Genomic DNA, 20,989 nt, shown 5'->3' with positions numbered 1-20,989 from the left:
TCTGCATGGCTCCTATGGAGACGCAGATTGCCGCTCATTGCCTATGATACTACTGCTAGACATCTTCTCCATGCTCTGACACCTCTGCAACTACTTGCAATGTAAAGAAGATGCATTTTATTCTCTGCTGTAGATTATTTAAAGGATTCCACTTCAGCAGGCTGCTGGAATTTGAAAACAAGAGGAACTTTCATTGCCCCAGAAAATCCACAATGCTAGAAAAGATCACATGAGTTTAGAGCCTACTGCCACTCTTTATATAAAACAGCAACTTCCCTCCATCTCTCAGTCCTTTTGCTAATTTAACTCATCATACAGATTCCACTTTCCTGCAATATGACTTCTGTCATGTCCCCTAACACACTTCAAGTGCAGCGCACACATACCCTGAATATGTTTGAATGTGTCTACATCCAATTTTATTTTATTTTATTTTTTTTAGAGACACCCAAGTTGTGTTTTTTTTTTTTTTTTTTTTTTTTTTTTTTTTTTTTAGTACATCCAATTTTAAACACACTTCCGAGTTCTTCTCCACTCTTTTATGTGGTTAGAGTAGATTCTTAAGGAGACAAATGTTTTGTTTTCGTACTTTAAATGTAACCAAGTCTCAATTGCAGCCCACCTAGGATGGCTACTCTGCCCCTATAGTTACATTTACTATTCGGTATTGAATGGTACCACTTTACTTATCTATCTCTGCATCTAGACTGTAAGCTACTCCAAGGGAGGAGACTTAGCCAAGTCTCTTGGTCGCCAGTACCATCTAGTATTCCCAGTACCCAGCATGGTCCCAGGCATGTGGCAGGTGTCCATAAAATATTCTGCTGAATAACTGACAAAGGAGAATTCAAAATGATGCCATAGGTCTATAAAAATAACAAAAGAATTGCAATCATCTAGGTGACTATTAAGAGTCTGTTTTCAATAATAGTAAGCATATAAAAATTTCTTCACAAAATGACATTGTATGTTGCTTAATAAACATGCAATGAATGATGACAATACCAGCTGGAACTCCAAGCCTGACCTCTCCAAAACAGTGGGGTTTCAACTGTCTATTCATCTCTGTATCATCTGTGAAATGTCAGTGTTTTATAAATATAACCAGAGCCCTTCCTACAAATGATTTTTTTTTTTTTTTTGAGACAGAGTCTCGCTTTGTTGCCTAGGCTAGAGTGAGTGCCGTGGCATCAGCCTAGCTCACAGCAACCTCAAACTCCTGGGCTCAAGCAATCCTCCTGCCTCAGCCTCCCGAGTAGCTGGGACTACAGGCATGCACCACTATGCCTGGCTAATTTTTTCTATATATATTAGTTGGCCAATTAATTTCTTTCTATTTATAGTAGAGACAGGGTCTCGCTCTTGCTCAGGCTGGTTTCGAACTCCTGACCTTGAGCAATCCACCCGCCTAGGCCTCCCAGAGAGCTAGGATTACAGGCGTGAGCCACTGCGCCCGGCCTACAAATGATTTTTTAAAGCAAAGAAGACAGACAGCCAAAGGAGGAGTAAGTTTTACTTACAGTAGAGGTGCTCGAGTTCTCTGGAGGGGAAAGAATATTACGGTGTGAACAGGCATCTATGATTGTTGACTATAAGTGAACAACATGCAAATTTAATGCCAGTTATATGCAAACCAGAGTCTATCATTTACATTAAACATCCTATTCAGGTGCTTTCTATAACAGGACTGTTGTAGCAAAATAACAATAGTAATTATAATCTCTGCCAAAATTGTAATCAATATTGTTTTTTCAATGAGATTTAGAGGATGAGACATCCCCAAAACAAAGTCCATCAAACAAACCAAAGACAAAATGCACTGATTTTCTGAAGTGGTGTGTGGGCTGGAGCCTGTGAACAGGGCAGGCAGTCCACACCAGAGCTGAGGTGCCCTGGTACTGTCCACTTGGGGGCCACACACTCAGGACAGCAAGCCTCCTCACAATGGCGTGTCAGTGTTTCCTCACCCAGGCACAGAGACGGAGGCATAGTGATGACTACCCTGTCGCTGGCCTTCTCCTGGGTCTGCCAACAATGGTGCCACTTGGTACCAGCTGTGAGGCCCTGAGGCACAGTGAGAAGGGACCACCTCATTTCCTGTGGATGAGAAAATATGAGAAAATAGTTTGCAGACAATGGTAGAGTCACTACTAACCTCAATTGATTTCCACATAATCTAGAGACCCCCTAAGTCAGCCTTTCAAAAAGTGATACTGCTTAGGTAACAGCCATTCTTTGGAGGGCATGTTTATTAGACAAATCTAATATTAAAATAAAGATCTCCTGTTTGGCATTTGACCTGACTAAACCTTCAGGAGAAGCCAGGAGACACATAAAAGCCTGAAATTAGCTTATACCCCCAAAAGAAAATACTCAAGATGCTCAGTACAAGGGATAATGTAGCATACTTAAAATTAATATATATGTATGTATTTTCTTAAACATTTCCACATGAAACTAGAAATATACAAACTTTTATTATGCTGTGGCTTGACAAAGAAAGGGTGGCTGTCTGCTTCTGCAGGGCTGCTGGATTGACAGCAGAACTGATGACAATTCTTATGAGCAGCTAGCCGATTCAGCCAAACAATGAGTCATTTAAATTAAATGCTTGGTCTGATTATCTCTTTTTAGATGAATTAACTTGTTGCTTGATTAAAATGCTCAAAGAGGATCTGACATTTTAACGTTGGTAGATATGTCAGTCTTCATTAACATTTTTTTTAGAAAGAAAGAGAAATCAAAGCTGCCTAGTATATATTTTAGATGCCTCTTTAGGTAAAATATACCACCATGACCACCACTGCTTCCCATAAAATGATTCGAAAACTTTCCCACCATTTCACTTCAGTTGTTCCATTTAACAGCATTAGGGAGCAAAAAGTCTGGCACTGTGTGGTCCCAATGTCTGATCTTAGTAAGCAGCAAGAAAAGGGAATAAAATAAAATATATTGTAGGGCAAACCTTCCACAAGTCAAGTTCCTACCTTAGCCCGTAAAATAGAAGTTTTTGCCTCTTCTGGGTGTTGGGAAGTAGGACTTCCTCCCTCCTCTCATCCCTCCCTCCCTTCATCATCCCTGCCCGAGGGCAAAGATGTGACCTACTCAATTAGTGTGAACAAGACTATGAAGCAGAAACTGAGGGTGCAGGATGCAGTCTCTGTCTCTCCATCTCTTTCTTCCAGTTCCTGTCACTCAGAGTGGCCTGATCTCAGTCAGGACAAGCACACACTGCCCCAGTGTGCAGGAAGTGGCCTGGGCCTGTGAGGGGGACTCATAGCCCGGATGGTCTGGCCCTGCCAGCAAACATATGCGTGACCTCTGTTCAGAAGCAAGGAAATAGGAAGCCTGTTTGACCACAGATGGACGTTGCGACCTCTGATCAGGTTCATTAGTAATTAAGTTAAGGTATTGGTCTTCTGTTTTTCAGTGGGCACCAAACTAAGGAGGGAGAGAAAGGGGCATTATCTATTACTCCTCCCAGAAAATCAAAAAATCTGCTACTGCAGTCTCGACACCTGGGACTTATAGCAGGAGGCACAGCAGGAAGCGAGCAGTGGGTGAGCGAAGCCCCACCTGCACCCACAGCCGATCTCATCGCTCCCACTTCCCGTCTGTGGAAAAACTGTCTTGCATGAAACTGGTCTCTGTTGTCAAAAAGGTTGGGAACTATTGATCTAATACATTTATGCTCTGATGGTCTATTATATTTAACACATAGATTCTTCATTTGACTTTCTCATTTTGGCACCAGATTAATCCTGAATACCAGGAATAGGAAAACCTTGTATGTCTATATAGAAATATTGACATGTTGGTGAACGTTCAACAACCAGCTTTCTGGGAAGAAAAAGCTCTGGTTTATAGCATTTGATTACTTCAGTGGTATAAAGACTCCTACCATGGACAATGGCAAGCTGCCAAAGCGAATCAATGTGAGAAAAGCGAATGCAATGTGAGAAAGAGAGGAGCACAACTTGTTCTCACAACTGTGAAAGTTGTCAGAATCAAAATGGGGTCAGTTGGGTCAAGCCCTGACAAACAGAGCCAGGGAAGGCCATGAAGGGAGGGTTCTCATGCACATATACCTGACAACAAGACTCTCACAAAAGACTGCAAAAACCACAACACTGCACAAAGACCACCATAACCTTACACACACACAAAAATGTATTAATACTTCTGCAAGTACATCTGCCCAGCAACTGCCTGTCCAACCTTGGACTGAAACCACCCATGCCATTGATTCTGGTAGTCGAGGGTAATGGATTCAAAACTATTATGTAAGTTTTCTGGTGTTTTTACTTTAAAACACCCTTGTCTTCCTTTACCTCCTTGAATACACACATAGTTTACTATGGCATGAAAATCATGAGATGTATGAAATACTTGAAGGAATCTCATTTTATTTATTTATTTATTTATTTATATTACTTATTTATTTATTTTGGAGACAGAGTCTCACTCTGTTGCCCGGATTAGAGTGCTGTGGCGTCAGCCTAGCTCACAGAAACCTCAAACTCCTGGGCTCAAGCAATCCTGCTGCCTCAGCCTCCCAAGTAGCTGGGACTACAGGCATGTGCCACCATGCCTGGCTAATTTTTTCTACATATATTTTTTTAGTTGTCCAGATAATTTCTTTCTATTTTTTTTAGTAGAGACAGGGTCTCGCTCTTGCTGGTCTCGAGCTCCTGACCTCGTGCAATCCTCCTTGTGGGGTCATTTTAGAAAGACACTGAGATTGTCTTTGTCTTGGGTATGCAAACATCAGCCCTCCTCTTTCAGGCTTTCCTGGCTCCAATTTATTTATATTTGCAAATTTTTGCATCCCCTTGTGCCCTTGAGTGTCTTCCTGGATGGCCTGGAACCCCACTGGTGTATCCTGTCATACCTGCCCCACGGGCAGCTCAACATATTTTGGTCATTTCCTGAGCCCCCTCCTTTATCACTAAAATTCACAATCCATCCCTTTACTCCTTGATCTTAATGTAGCTGAATAAACTTGAACTAGATAAACTGATATCAAAATTAAGATGAGTTAGAATCCCAGATAACATGGGTGTTTTGCAAATGGGCTATTCCAAACCTTAACATAAGGACTGACTAATGTGAAAAATTTGAACACTAAGGCTAGAAAGGGGCAGTTATTAAACTGGATGTACTATTTATTACCCCCCAAATTACACCTCGGAATGATATCTAAAGTCCATCTCATATTTCCTGACTCTATCTCCTCTACTCTATTTAACAGAGTTCCACCAGGGTTATTCTTTCTATGACCTGGCTCCAAACACATCACATCATTCCTTGTCTCAAAAACATATAGTGTCTTTTTCAACTTCCATCCTACCCTCCCTCAATTGGCAGAACGTGCCTTGCCAGTGCCCCCAACGACACCACTGAGATCAGAAGTTGTTAGGACCAAAGAACATGATATATTTTCACACTTTCTCCCTTCCTCCACAGAGATTATAGAAGAACTTTCTGCCCAAGAATTTCTTGAGACTCCAAAAGTAGGGAAAGATATTTACTTTGCAGGGGAAAGAAGGAAGTCTTTGGGCAATCTTTTTTCTCTTTATTTTTTAATTGAAATTTTTATTGAGACTACTGTAAATTCACACGCAGTTGTAAGAATTAATACAAAGAGATTTCTTATACATTTTGTCCAGTTCCTACCAATGGTTACATTTTATAAACTATAGTATAATAAATATCCTAACCAGTATATTGAGATCGATACAGTCCACTTATCTCATTCAGATTTCCCAAGTTTTACATTTTTACTTGTCTTCATTTGCATTTGTGTTTGTATGTGTGTATTAAGTTCTACATGATTTTATCAACTGTGTAGGTTTGCGTATCTATCACCACCGTCAAGATAATAACAACACTACAAGGATCTTTCATGTTGTCTTTTCGCAACCACACTCATCTTCCCTACCCTCTCCCCATCCCTAAGACCTGTCAATCACTAATCTGTTCTCCATTTGTAAAATTTTGCCTTTTCAAAAATGTCATATAAATGGATCACACAACACGTAACCTAGAGAGTCATCCAAATTGTTGCATGTATCAATAGCTTGATCCTTTTTATTGCTAAGTAGTATTCCATATATGTATACGCAACAATTTAACTGGTCATCTGTTCAAGGACATCTGAGCTGATTCCAGCTTTTTTCTACTACAAATAAAGCTGTTATGAACATTTGTGTATATGGTTTTTGTTTTTATTTCTCTGGGGTAAATGCCCAAGAGTGCAATTGCTGGATTGAATAGTAGTTTCATGTTTAGTTTTTTTTTTTTTTTTTTTTTAAGAAATTGCCAATGTGTTTTCAAGAAGGTAGTGTTTACATTCCCACCAGCAATGTAGGAGTGATCCATGCATTTACTTTTAGATCTCCTTTTAGTTCTTGTCTAGACAAGATGTGCTATCAGAAGATAAATGGCTCTTTAATGTCCACCACTCATGAAGTTTCCTGATCAAAGCCTGAAAGCAGGAGGGTAAACAAAAGAAAACTATTTTGAATACTGGCATAGCTGGCATTTTCTGAGTGTTTGCTGTATGCCTGGCACTGTGCTAAAGACTTCCTGTGTTCAGATCCATTTGTTACTCCTAACAACCCTAAGAGTAGGTCCTATTATTATCTGCAATTTATAGATTAGGAAGCTGAGTCTTAAAAATAGAAGTATCTTGCTCACAGTTACAGCTAGTAAGTGGCAAAGCTAAGATGTGAAACTAGGAGGCTGTGTTCTAAACTACCAGATTATTCTGCCTCTTGTATAATAATGAAAGATACATTTCTGTGTTTGCAGAAGCAGTTGTACAAGTTATGTTATAGTAGGGGCAATGTTCCTCTTTTCAAATATAAATATAGATTTTACCATCTCTGGGAATTAATGTATATCTTTGCAAAGTGTGTATATGCATGTGTGTGTGTGTGTGTGTATCATTTAATAGTATGCAACGATCTTTCCCCCAAAGCCTGTACATAACTCCAACTAATGTCTATTCCTATCTGGTCTTCATCTATAACTTGGAGGGGACAAAAACATTTCCTAAATAGCATGGGAAGGGAGTCAAGAAGAATTTATCTGTAATACCTCAAAGTAAGGAGAAAGTCTTGGCAAATACTTCCCCTGTTAAGCATGAGCAAGAGGAAAATAAATGATGCAATGATTATTCAAATATGTTTTAGCAAAATAAATTAATTAATTAAAAGGAGAGGAGCAGATGAGAACAAGCATATAAAAGACAAGCAAAGGACCCAGTCTGGAAGAAAATATATAGTATATGTCTTTGTATGTATAGTATTTGATAAGTATACTCAACAGATGTCTATTCAACATATACCATGGGCTTTATATTATGCTTGTTTATATATACATCTTATCCTATCAGCCATAGAACAGTTACTTGAAGGCAGGAATTATGTCATACTCATTTGGCATTTCTACGGCACCCAGAAAATACCTTTTAAAGAACAGTGGTCAAAACACGTTTGTTGATTAATTAAATAAATGAACACTCAATAAGCGTCTGTTAAATTGAACTGCTTACTGTCTGTATACATTTTTGGAAGCTTGAAAGTCTTTTAATTTTAAAAGCCAAGTGGCTCACATGCCTTCAGAATTATTCTGACTTTTTCTAAAGAACAAATATGCCCTCTTCCTCTAAAAACACTGGCCTGGATTAAAATCCTTCTAGAGGTATAAGGTCAAAATAGCTAAATAATAGAATAGTGATTTTTATTTCCATCTATTTCATGCTAGGGCAGTACAAAAGTCCTGAAAATTGACACAGGGAAGAATTTCTCCCTAGTGCTCCAAACCCTCACAGTCAATATTGGCTCAGAGACAGCTTTCCAAAATGAGTTCACATTACTCAGAGTTTTCATCTCCTAATTGGGTGTTTTAATCACAGAAAGCAATATTTGAGCTATATTGCTCAAAACCTAAAGCTAATTGGGCATATTGGTGATTAGATAATGTGAATGGAATTTAAAATAAAGGCAATAAAAATACAAAATAATGTGCAGAATCAAAGGAATAGCTTTTACTTTTTTGTTTTAGGTTTTTTTTTTTTTGAGAGAGAGAGGGAGTCTTACTCTGTTGCTGGGACTAGAGTGCCATGCCACAATCATAGCTCACTGCAGCCTCAAACTCCTCAGCTCAAGCAATTCTCTTTCCTCAGCCTCCCATAAAGGAATACCTTCATGAGATAATGAGAATTAGATTTAAAAAAATTATTTGTCTACTTTCTAATTAGGGCTGTCTTTCCAAAATAGGGCTTATTGAAAAACGTATTTCTCCCCCAACTCCCTGAACAGCGAGCAGAGGAATGTGCTGCCATCTACTGACAACTGAATGAAAGAGCAGCTCAGGACATATTAAAATTAATTTTCAAAAAAATTGTTAAAAGCTTCTAAATAAGTGTTTAGCCTATCTTGTTTTAAACACAGTAACTTATACCTGCAAGATTCTTAACTTTAGGGGGGATAGTCATCATGAAACTTGGTGTAATTGAAGAAGAAAATCAATGAATGTGTGCGAATGACCACATAAATTCAAAGATTAAAAAGCTTAGCTGTGCGCTTCATGGAGGACCCAAGTAACAGCTGACTCATCCCATTAAAAAGAAAAAGGGACAAAGGAACAGGAGCATTTCCATAGTAAGATAAGCTGGTGGTCCAGTCAATCCAATGTTATATCACTGAGGAATTTTGTGCAGAAGGAAGAGGTCACTCTCCACATGCTATGCCTCATGGAGGGAGGGATCTGTCCTCACACAGCCCGATGTTCCCTCAATGACCCCTTACATATCTATCCACTGGGTCTAAACTTTTCTTATTTTATTTCAGAATATGACGGGGGTACAAATGTTTTCGGTATACGGATTGCTTTTGTATTACCTAAGTCAAAGTTGCAAGTGTGCCCATTACCCAGATAGTGTACATTGTACCCATTAGGTATAATTTCACCCATCCCCTCCTCCCCCCCCAACCTGTCTAATTTCTGTTGAGTTTTACTTCCACCTGTGCACCTGAAAGCTGATAGGTTAGTTCCAATTTAATAGTGAGTACTTGTAGTATTTGTTTTTCCATTCTTGCAATCCTCCACTTAAGAAAATGGTCACTAGTTCCATCCAGATTGTTGCAAAAGATATTAATTCATTTTTTTTATGGTGGAGTACTCTATGGTATACATATACCATATTTTTTTAATTCACTCATGAATTGATGTGCACATGGATTGATTCCACACCTTTATGATTGTGCTGCAATAAACATTCTAGTGCAAGTGTCTTTCTGATAAAAAGGACTATTTTTTCCTATGGGTAACTACCCACTAGTGGGATTGCTGGATCAAATTGTAGGTCTACTTTGAGGAGTTCTTTGAGAAATCTCCACACTATTTTCCATAGAAGTTGTACTAGTTTGCAGTCCCACCAACAGTGTATAAGGGTTCCTTTCTCTCCGCATCCACACCAGCATCATCTATTGTTTTGGGTCTTTTTGACAAAAGCCATTCTTACTGGGGTTAGGTAATATCTCATTGTGGTTATGATTTGTATTTCTCTGATGATTAGTAATAATGAGCATTTTTTTTTCATATGTTTATTGTCTATTAGTCTGTCTTCTTTTGAAAAGCTCTGTTCGGGTCTTTTGCCCATTTTTAATGGGGTTGTTTGATTTTTTTTTCTTGCTGATTTGTTTGAGTTCTTTGTAGATACTGGTTATTAGCCCTTTATTGGATGTATAACATGTGATTATTTTCTCTCATTCTGTAGTTAGTCTATTTGTTTCCTTGGCTGTGTAGAAGCTTTTTAATTTAATCGAGTCCCATTTATTTATTTTTGTTGTTGCTGTGATTGCCCTTGGAGTGTTCTTCATAAATTCTGTGCTTAGGCCAGTATCTAGAAGAGTTTTTCAAACATTTTCTTATAGAATTCTTATGATTTCATGCCTTACATTTAAGTCCATTATCCATCTGAATTAATTTTTGTGAGTGGTGAGAGATATGGATCCTGTTTCAATCTTCTACATGCAACTATCCAATTCTCCCAGCACCATTTATTGAATAGGGATTCTTTTCCCCAGTGTTTATTGCTGTCTACTTTGCCAAAGATCATATGGCTGTATGTGGATGATTTTATATCTGGGTTTTCTGTTCTGTTCCATTAATCTATGTCTCTATTTTTGTGCCTATACCATGCTGTTTTGGTTACTATAGCCTTGTAGTATAGCTTAAAGTTGGGTAAAGTGATGCCTCCAGATTTGTTCCTTTTGCTTAAGGTTGTTTTAGCTATTTGGGCTCTTTTCAGAAGCATAGAATTATTTTTTCTAGATCTGAGAAAATGATGTTGATTCAGTGCAATCCCCAACAAAATACCAGGGTAATTTTTCACAGATCTAAAAAAAAAAAAGCATGTTTCCAGGTGGCTCACTCTCTGGGTGAGCAAATTTTCACGATCAACACACAATGAATAATATAAGCTGAGGTGGGCAGGGACCTGATGTTTTATATTCACCAATATATTTCTAGTGCTGTAATATAGTTCTCACCACATTGTAGGTAGTTTGTAAATTTTACCTGAATAAATAAATATGTATAGATTCTTTCTATTTCTTTTCAGTCTTCTGTGTCTGAGCTCCATGGGGTGCCTCAGAATCCTGGCATCTTAAAATTCAGCACACGTGGCCCAGTGGTTCATAGATTGTTTTGATTATTTGGATATTTCTGGTGAAAGATTAGCTTGGGTCTGAATTACTAATATGACTCCTTGATTTTCCAGTTCAGTCAACATTATTTGTCAATTAAGTGTTTAGTATGTTGTAAATTGAAATATAAAAGTTGGTTCAGCGCAGCAGGTTAACTTTCCACGTGTCATCCAGAGGTGAAATCAAGGAAGAAAGTTGGAGAAGATTCTGTACCTAATTAGGAGAATTAGAAAGGGCTTTGAAAGCAACTAACTTACACTTTCTGACTACACAAAAGTCATTCAGTTTGGAGAGGTACTTTCCCTTTTTTAGTTCACTGAAGCTAGATTCATGTAGCCAAAGCCAGGGAGGGGCTGGGCAATGTTTACATTGCATTATCTTCCAATAATCACCTGCTTACCTTGGCAGAAGCCCAGAGAATGGTCTGGATAGTTGGTATCATGTCTATTCTGCTCAGGGGTCCTCAGCTCTGAACTGTGTATTGATTAAAGAGATATGCATAGACATGGAGCAAAGAGTCTGACACCTGGAGCAATTTTTCTGGGAACTTTGTATTCAAGCATCCAATTTAATGGACTTCACAATGTTTGAGGAAGAAAACAGCCTCTGCCTTAGAAAAGAAGGGGATTTAACCACTGGCAAAAGACAAAGTGAGGAGAGTATTATAATTTTTGAAGATTCAAAGGAGCAGGAGATCACATCTGTTTGGAGGGATCCTAACCAATATTATGAAGGAGGTAGAATTTTTATGGGTTTTTTTTTTTTTTTTTTGAGACAGAGTCTCACTTTGTTGCCCGGGCTAGAGTGAGTGCCGTGGCATCAGCCTAGCTTTCAGCAACCTCAATCTCCTGGGCTCAAGAAATCCTCCTACCTCAGTCTCCGGAGTAGCTGGGACTACAGGTATGCGTCACCATGCCCGGCTAATTTTTTTTCTATATATGTTGGCCAATTAATTTCTTTCTATTTATAGTAGAGACGGGGTCTCACTCTTGCTCAGGTTGGTTTCGAACTCCTGAGCTCAAACGATCCACCTGCCTCAGCCTCCCAGAGAGCTAGGATTACAAGCGTGAGCCACCGCGCCCGGCTATGGGTCTTTAAAGATAAGTAGAGTTTGTAGTTCTGGGATTTGGGTGAGGAGAAAAAAATTACAAATGACATATAGGAGATACTGAATATGTTTGTGAACAGGATGTGTTCAGTTTGGCTACTATAAGCCAAATCTTTACCACCAAAATATGACAGCTAAATTGGAAAGCAACATAATGTACTGGCTCTGAAATCAGGTGCTGGGTTGAGTCCTGGCCCCTCACTTATTTGCTGTGTGACGTTGGGTAAGTTATTTAGCATCCCTGGTCCTCAATCGCCTTTTCTGTAAAGTGAGAACAATAAAAAGGCCTATCTCATAGGGATGTTTTGAGGATTAAATAAAAGAATCCATTTGCTTTGATTGATCAGTGCCTGGAATATAGTAAATGCCCAATAAATATGATCTATCAAACTTGGTGAGTTTGTACTTGATTTACTAAACAATGGGGAGTTATTAAAGGTTTCTGAGCAGAAGAGCTATTTGCCTGAAGCCGAAACTCAGGGTAATTAATTTGTCAATGAGGATTATGTTGAATTAAAGAAAGTTGAAGAGGCTACAATTAAGAATGCCAGGTAGGGGGATTGTACAACTATCCAGGGGAGAAGAAATGAGAATCCGAATTATAGGTAAGGTGGTAATAGAAGAAGGAAGAGAAGCAGAAAAGAACAGAAATTTTTGTAAAACTTTGTGAAGAATAATTGATAGGACTGAGTGTGAAGTTAAGGGATAGAGGGGCAGTGGTCAGGGACAACTTTAAGCCCTTGAACCTGGGTCTTAGAAAATCACGAGGGAGGAAAAATAGAGATATGAAGAGAAAGTGGTTCAGGAGAAAGTTGTCCAAGTGGAGATCCCAACAGACAGTCACAAGTTTAAATATGGAGCTCAAAAGGGAAGTCCAACCTAGGTTAAGTACATTCAACTGAGGGGTACAAGTGAAGCCTTGAGTGGAAATGAAATCATAGAGGATGTGAAGGTTGCCAAGGTCAAACTAACTGACTCAGAATTCCTCATTCTTTCTGCCTATAGGTATTACATGAGTTCATATGCAATGGTGGAAAGAGAAAAGGGCTTGTAAATTTTGAAAAGTGAAGTTCAACTTCTGATTTCCCCATCTAGCCAGGTGGCACTTTAGCAGTCTGCTCCCTTGTCTGAAAAAACAGAAGCAATGTTAATACCGTCCTTGCAGAGTTATTCTGAGTATCAAATGAGGTTCTGGTCTTTTTCTAGCTAGTTCAACAGTGATCATCTGCAGGTGCAGGATGAAATTTCTCAACCTGAAGGTCCCTAAGGCTCTGGTCTTGTTCCTGCATACAGTACTCACTCCTATATCCACATTTCTCTTTTCTTCACCACTAAACACTTGAACTCATCTCTCCCAAATTTCCAAAGCTTGGTCAAATTCTACAGCCTGCTATGCCAACTTCTCCGGACTAACCCCAAATGTCCCATCCATGGACCTCCTCTGCCCCACGGCCCTTCAAACAGAAATCCAGATGCTTTTGACTGAGTACTAGAAAAATATTAATGAGAAAAATACTGAGATACAAGGAGAAAGTGGTTCAGGAAAAAGTAATTCTTTTAATTCCTTTACTCATTTTCTCCTTTTTCATTGTGTCTTTCATAAAAATTCTCATTCCAGAGCCATATCTAACTTTAGTTTATCAGTCCCATAATTACTTAGTGTCTGTCAGTGAACCCTTCTCCCAGTACAAAGTTTGCATTCCTTGCACCATATATACACACATGCAAGCACACACAACAGTTATTTTGTGCATAGAGAAAATAGCTATTACTGACCTCAGGACAGGTTTTTTTCTATTCTTTGGCCATAAAAGAAACTCCAATGACCCTAATGTGAGTCAGTTGGTTCATTCTCCCCTTCCCTCATCTTGCACGACAAATTCAAAACAAGTGGTTTTTTAGTCTGTTTAATTTCACCTTGAGTGGAGCCCAGGACCTTCATAGATCATATTATTTCTACTTAATAGGCACCTTCAAGTTTACTGTAAATTACTGCAGACTTAAGGTGTCTTTCAGTTTCCAGGAAAGCCAGAATGCTCCTTTCTGTACTCTCTCAGCATGGTGACCTATAATTTTAGAATCTTTTGCAGCCTATATTTTGGTTTCCCTGACCATTCATTAATCTAACAAATGCCTGTTATCACCTGAAGCATTTATACTCCAACCCTAAAATCAGTCTTCTACTCAGCCTCTCTTTGTTCTCTGGAAAGCATCTGGGTCCTGCTAATGGATTTTCAAGAGAAAGCACATGATAGTATATCTAGTGCAGTGGAACCCTGGGTACTCACTGCAGACTGCAACATCAACATCATTTGTAGCCTTGACACATTTCTTGCATCCCATCATGGTCAACAGCATGTATGAGTAGGTGCTCATTAAGGCTCTGAACTGCATTATGGGATGTGGGGGATGCAGAAGTAGAAATAAGGACCACATCTGTTTTGAACACGACTTTATACCCAGCACCTCATATAAGGTCTGGCACAGAAGAGATAATAAAAATATTACTGAATGAGTAATAAAAGGCCTGAGAAACCTAACACATGAGAAACTGTACAGAATGACAAGTTAATTCACAGTTAAGGGCTCTCTTAGATGGGTGCATCTATAAAGAATACAGGAATTCAAAGAAGTGAAAGATAGGCTGAAGTCATTGTGGGTGAACCACGCACACAACCTTTAACGATAAGTGCTGCTGGAGGAAGTGCTGAGGACTGGAATTGCAGGTGGCAGAGGAAGATTACAGTGAAGGCTGAAAGGTAAGTCAGTCAGAAAGTATCTAGCTGGAAGCTAGGGAGACACAACCAAGAAAGAAATGAGGTTGGATAATAAGTGAGACTTGATAATACTAGATATTAAAAGATAGAAGAATTGTCAGTAGGTCATGTGCCGAAGTTTGTTTTCTGGTTAGTTGTTTAGAATTCCGAATGGTTTTTTTTTTCATATGAAACAAGGCTACAAATTGTGACCTAATGCATGAGTAGCCCAAATAGACATATGCTGCTCTTCCTGAAATGACTAGATAGATAGATGCACAGTTAATTATCAAGCATGTCTGTTCCTCTTTGAAGAATTCTCATTTTCTAAAATTCTCAGAAGAATATTAGAGTAAGTCCAGCTAAGCCCCAGGAACATCTCAGCAGTCCTTTCAACCAATGTTTAGTCTGTTCCTTCAGCCCTCAGTGACCATTTCAAACCTTCATCAATATCTTCTTGCCTCTGCCCCATAGCATATGACTTCAACCACTATTTCATGATAAATTTCAAACATCAGTGACTTCCTTAAATTTCTCAACATGCCCCCCAAAATGTATATATTACCCCTCTTCTAAACTTCTTTCCCTCCCTCTGTCTTCTATTTTTGACTTTTCCCCTCCCTTCCCCTCGTTTCCCTTTTCTTTTCAGTCTAATCACCCTTCTGTCATGGGCTCTTCCACATTCCACAGCCTCAGCTACATGTATATTAATACCTCCTTAAATCTGTATCACCAGATAAAATTTTTCGCTGAGCTCCAGATTCCTCTTTCCAGCAACACATCATAAAATCCACTTGGATACACCAAAGAGACTTTAAACTCAACATGTCCAAAATATAACTTGCCATCTGTGGTAGGCAGAATAATTGCCCCATCAAAGATGTTCATGTCCTAATTTCTGGACCCAGTGGCTGTATCAGGTTACCTAGTAAAGGAGAACTAAGTTTGCAGATGGAATCGAGGTTCTATCAGCTGAATCTAGATTAGAGAGACTATCCTGGATTATCTAGGTGGGCCTAATGTAATCTCAGGGTTAAAAAGGGAAAAGAATTCTTTCTATACTCTCAACACTTCTGGCACCAAACATGTGGGTCTCCTCCACACCGAACAATGCTCCAATTCTCTGAACAACAACTGAGAGTCCTACAATTCAATTCAATTCTGGCTCCATACACCTGGAGTTGGCATCATATCCCACAAGTTAAGGGCTCAGCCCTACAAAACTGTGCTCCTACTTCAGAGGCCAGTTGCAATTCTGTGCATCCCATAGTTCTGACCAACCAGCCACAAATTGGGAGGTCTCATGACTCCCACTGTTAGGTTCAATAATTTGCTAGAATGGCTCACAGAACTCAAGGAGACAGTTACTTGTGTTTACCAAATAAGTATAAACTTGTATAAGTATAAAGTTGTAACTACAGGGGTCCTCAAACTATGGCCCATGGGCCACGTAAGGCCCACTGAGGACATTTATCCCACGTGCCGGGTGTTTTTGCCACTGCTGCCTGTCCTGCTTAGCAGCCGACTGGTCCCGGGCCCACAGTGCGCATGTGTGGAATGTGCGCTGCACTCCCCAACGGCCCTCCACGGTCTGAGGGACAGTGAACTGGCCCCTGTTTAAAAAGTTTGAGGACCCCTGCCGGATACAATTCAAGAACAGCCAAATGGAAGAAATGCACAGGGCAAGGCATGCAGAAGGGGCATGGAGTTTCCATACCCTCTTTGGGCACACCGCACTCCCAGCACCTCCAGAACTACCAGGCTCCATGTGTTCACCCACCTGGAAGCTCTCCAAACCCCTCCCTTTAGGGTTTTTATAAAGGCTCCATTGTGTAGGCATAATTAATTAAAGGACTGGACATTGGTGATTGCGCTCAATCTGCAGCACCCCTCTAGAGGTAGAGGTGAGGGGGTGCAGGGACTGAGATTTCCAACCCACTGATCACGTGGTTGAGTCCCCTGGCAACCAGCTCCCCATCCTTAGGGGCTTTCCAACAGTCACCCCATTAACATAAACTCTGGTGTGGTTAAAAGGAGCTTGTCAGGAATAACAAAAAATACTCCTTTCACCATTTATCACTCTTATGACTTTGGAAATTCTAAGAGCTTTGGGAATTCTGTGCCAGGAACTGGGGACAAAGCAAATATATTTCTCATATCACAGTATGATAAGGGTCCTTTACGGAGGGAAATGGAGGTAAAAGAGGAGAGTCAGAGAAGGAGATGTGACCAGGGGAGAATGGTCAGAAAAATGCCATATTACTGGCTTTGAAGATGGAAAAGGGGGAGGGAGACATGAGCCAAGGAATGCGAATGGCCTCTAGAAGACAGAAAGGCAAAGAAATGGATTAAAGTCTGTGATAATTGTTACATTAATAGTAGTAATAAGGCCGGGCGCGGTGGCTCACGCCTGTAATCCTAGCACTTTGGGAGGCCGAGGCGGGCGGATTGCTCAAGGTCAGGAGTTCGAAACCAGCCTGAGCGAGACCCCGTCTCTACCAAAAATAGAAATAAATTAATTGACCAACTAAAAAAATATATATACAAAAAATTAGCTGGGCATGGTGGCGCATGCCTGTAGTCCCAGCTACTTGGGAGGCTGAGGCAGGAGGATCGCGTGAGCCCAGAAGATTGAGGTTGCTGTGAGCGAGGCTGACGCCATGGCACTCACTCTAGCCTGGGCAACAAAGTGAGACTCTGTCTCAAAAAAAAAAAAAAAAAATAGTAGTAATAGACAATTAATATACCATCTTTACTCCAAATCTCTACCTCATGTATTTTGTTTGTTTTGAAGAGGGGCAAAGCTATTATTTTCCATATTAATTTTTTCATTCAGAAGATTTTTAAACATTTTTTTAGAGACAGGGACTCACTCTGTTGCCTAGGCTAGAATGCAGTAGCCTTGAACTCCTGAGCTCAAATGATCCTTCTGCCAGAGTCTCCAGGTAGCTAGGACTACAGGTGTGCACCACCAAGCCTGGCCAAATTGTTCTATTTTTTGTAAAGACAGGGTCTCACTATGTTGTCCAGGCTCGTTATGAACTGCTGGCCTCAAGAGATCCTCCCACCTTGCTCTCCCAAGTTGCTGGAATTACAGGCATAAGCTATTGCACCTGGTCTAGCTCAGAAGTTTTTTAAATGTCTATAAGTTCATAGAATGTCCAGATAGAATATCCTTATACTGTTAACATGCCAAGATATAAGGATGAAAATACCATTCTTAAATATAAGGAGGGGGAGGATACACAAAGTTGGCAATGTCCTTCAGAACATTCAAGTAACACTTCTGCCTATCTTATTTCTTAAATAAAATTATGTCCATTCCTATTTGTTTTTACTTAAATTAACATAGTAACTAGAATGGCAGCATTCTTTCCATTAGCTGACAGATTTATAACTCAAAGAGTACAAGTATTGTTTCTCCCAGTGTTAAGAAGCACATTAGATGAAATCGAGATATTTGGTAATATGTTGCCTAAAGTGATATCTGCTTATCTAAAATATATCTCTTCCGATTCCTTATAGTTTTTTAGTGCACTCTTTTCCTTAAATTAACTATCTTACTCAGAAATAGTTTATGCGTCTTTGCATTAAAAACATCTTTTGTTTCAGTTATTACACTGTTGAGTGACTACTCATTCTCTTCATCTGCCTTTTAATTTTTTACTTCTACCAACCAGTATCTTGGAGGAAAACAAAGAATAGGATTGTGGAAAGATGGTAGGCCAAGACATGGAGACCTCCTTCTGTAGACATTTAAAAAACAAAAAACAAGTAAGTCTATATCTGACCTTGCAAAAAAGGGACCAGGGTAAATTCCAGGTGCAGAAATGAAGCAGGAACTGAAAACTAGGGCAGTAATTATACGACAGATGCTGTGTTATTCTGGGAGGTGTTTATTAGTCTCCATAATCCTCTTACTTTTAACTTCGCATGGAGGAGCAGAAGATGAATCCTTTAGGCCTATGCGAGGTGAGGTTGAAACTGAAAATCTCTCCATAAAACCAGGCATCTCAAGGGCTGCCCCTCGGTGAAACTGCATTCTAGAAAAACAGGGAGCAGGGGAGAAAGCCTTTCACTTAGCGAAAAAAATTATGTCACAGAGGAATAAAACCCCTGGTTCTATGCCTTGCACAAGCTTAGGACTGAAATCCCTCATGGTCTAGGAATTCCTACAGTGAAAAAGTAACATTAAGCCGGGCGCGGTGGCTCACGCCTGTAATCCTAGCACTCTGGGAGGCTGAGGCGGGCGGATTGCTCGAGGTCAAGAGTTCAAAACCAGCCTGAGCAAGAGCGAGACCCTGTCTCTACTATAAATAGAAAGAAATTAATTGGCCAACTAATATATATATAAAATTAGCCGGGCATAGTGGCGCATGCCTGTAGTCCCAGCTACTCGGGAGGCTGAGGCAGCAGGATTGCTTGAGCCCAGGAGTTTGAGGTTGCTGTGAGCTAGGCTGACGCCACAGCACTCACTCTAGCCTGTGCAACAAAGCGAGACTGTCTCAAAAAAAAAAAAAAAAAAAAAGTAACATTAAAAATTGGTCCATGCAAGTGCTTCCCGTGTTTGCAGGACACAAAGCTACTGTGGAGGGACATTCCCACAGCACACATCCTGTGTGATTTCTACCAAAGAACAACAAGCCCACAATCAAAAATAACCAAACAGCAACAACAACAAAAAATAACCAAACACAAGGGGAAACAGCCTACCATTAGTGAGGTCCAAAAGACTCTAGAAAATAAGATAAGCCACATCCCCAGTGACACGAGATGAAAGAGCAACCAGAAAAAGACTACACAATTAGTATGTTTAAAGTATTTGAATCATATAATAAATTATTAAAATAATAAGAGAGTAAGATCCAGAGAGAAAAAATATGGAGATTTACAAGATCTAAATAGAACTTCTAGAAAGAGAAAGATATATGGTCCTTGATATTTTGGTGAAACATGGAAAATTTAACATAAGTGTTTACATCTACTTCTGAAATCCCACCAAGATGAAAGTAAAGAAAATTTTTAAAAGGCTTAAACATGTAAGGACAAGACAATAGAAGAGAAGAGAATAAATGCCAGCAAAAATTTAGAAGTGAGAACTTAGATCAACAAATGATAATTGATTTATTGGGTTGGAGACAGCGAAAATCCAAACCCATGGTCTTGATGCTGAGAGTGGGAGTGGTGGGGAATAAAAGAAATCTAAAAAAGAATCAGGGTAATTCAAGCTGCTGAACTGCAGAAAGTCTAGGAATGGTGAACAGCAGGGGCTCTGAAGACAGGGATGGCAGTGGGCCAAGGAAGGAGAATTGGCTGGAAGTCTTTAAAAAGTAAGATTAATGCCCAAATACTCTTCTAACACCCAAGCAGCCAAGTGACTACCTTTAACTCACCAGGCAGAGGAATGAAGGTTAAACCAGACAGGTTCTGAATTGGGGGACACCAGGCACTAGTAAAAACAGAAGAATTAAAAGGAAGTTTACAAACTGGACAGTGAAATACCCCTCCTTCTACTCAGTCCCAGAATGCTGGCACCCAAGTTTATACAAATACCCAAACAAAAATTTTAAAGTAAAAACAGCCCCAAAATACATATTACTTACAAGGAACAAAAATTAGGCACATAGCGGATTCCTCAACAGCAACATTCAAGGTGGGGTGACCAACCATTCCAGCTTATCTGGGACTGAAGGGATCCCAAGAACTCTGGACATTTTAGTGCTGAAACCAGGAAAGTCCCCATAAACTGGGACAAGTTGGTCACCCTAATGCAAGGCAAGAAGACAGTGAAAGAGTATCACAGAAGTATCAAAGAAAAATAACTTTCTCCCCCTGTTATCTCAATATATTTCAGGAAAGATCAAAAACACAACCAGACCTGGCCCAAATAATTTAAAATATAATATCTATCTCTCAGGTTAATTTAATTTGCAAAGAGAATCATTCATAAATCAATGTTTCCCCCATCCATTCACCCTCCCTAGCAACCATTTATTGTCCCTAAACAGAATTACCTATGCTCCTCATCGCCCTCTTCTCTCCAAAAAGACAGGTATAAAAATATCTGGATCCCATTGGATCACTCTGTGATTCTCCCCATGTACATGGTAAATAAACCTCTCCCTCTCATTAATCTATCTTAATTGTGAGTTGATCTTTCAGTGAACTTTCAGGGGAAATGGTAAGTTTTCTCTCCTCCCTAGAGAATATTCCCTTTAGGTAGTTCAGCTACTCTGAGATTGCCATGCTGTAAGGAAGTCCAAGCCAGCCATGGGAAGAGATGTATATGAGACAGAGAGACAAGAGATTCCTAACCAGTCCCAGCTGTTCCCAACCATCCTAGCCCAGGCACCATGCACGTTAGTGCAGAAGACTTCTTAGACATTCCAGGCCCAGCAGGTGCAACC

General features: G+C 39.7%; 1 long non-coding RNA gene across 1 annotated transcript in view; it reads right to left on the bottom strand.

Annotated features, from left to right (window-relative positions):
• Positions 1-1,479: 1,479 nt before the first annotated feature.
• Positions 1,480-20,989, bottom strand: part of LOC105862893 (uncharacterized) — a 56,052-nt gene continuing 36,542 nt past the window's right edge. Inside the window, exon 3 of the long non-coding RNA XR_012921431.1 lies at positions 1,480-2,097. This is a non-coding gene — a long non-coding RNA (uncharacterized LOC105862893). The remainder of the gene's footprint in view (positions 2,098-20,989) is intronic.

The sequence above is a fragment of the Microcebus murinus genome, chromosome 10, assembly GCF_040939455.1.
Source record: "Microcebus murinus isolate Inina chromosome 10, M.murinus_Inina_mat1.0, whole genome shotgun sequence".
NCBI lineage: Eukaryota > Metazoa > Chordata > Mammalia > Primates > Cheirogaleidae > Microcebus > Microcebus murinus.
The sequence above is the reverse complement of the archived record's forward strand: the minus strand, read 5'-3'. Positions and strand labels throughout refer to the sequence as shown.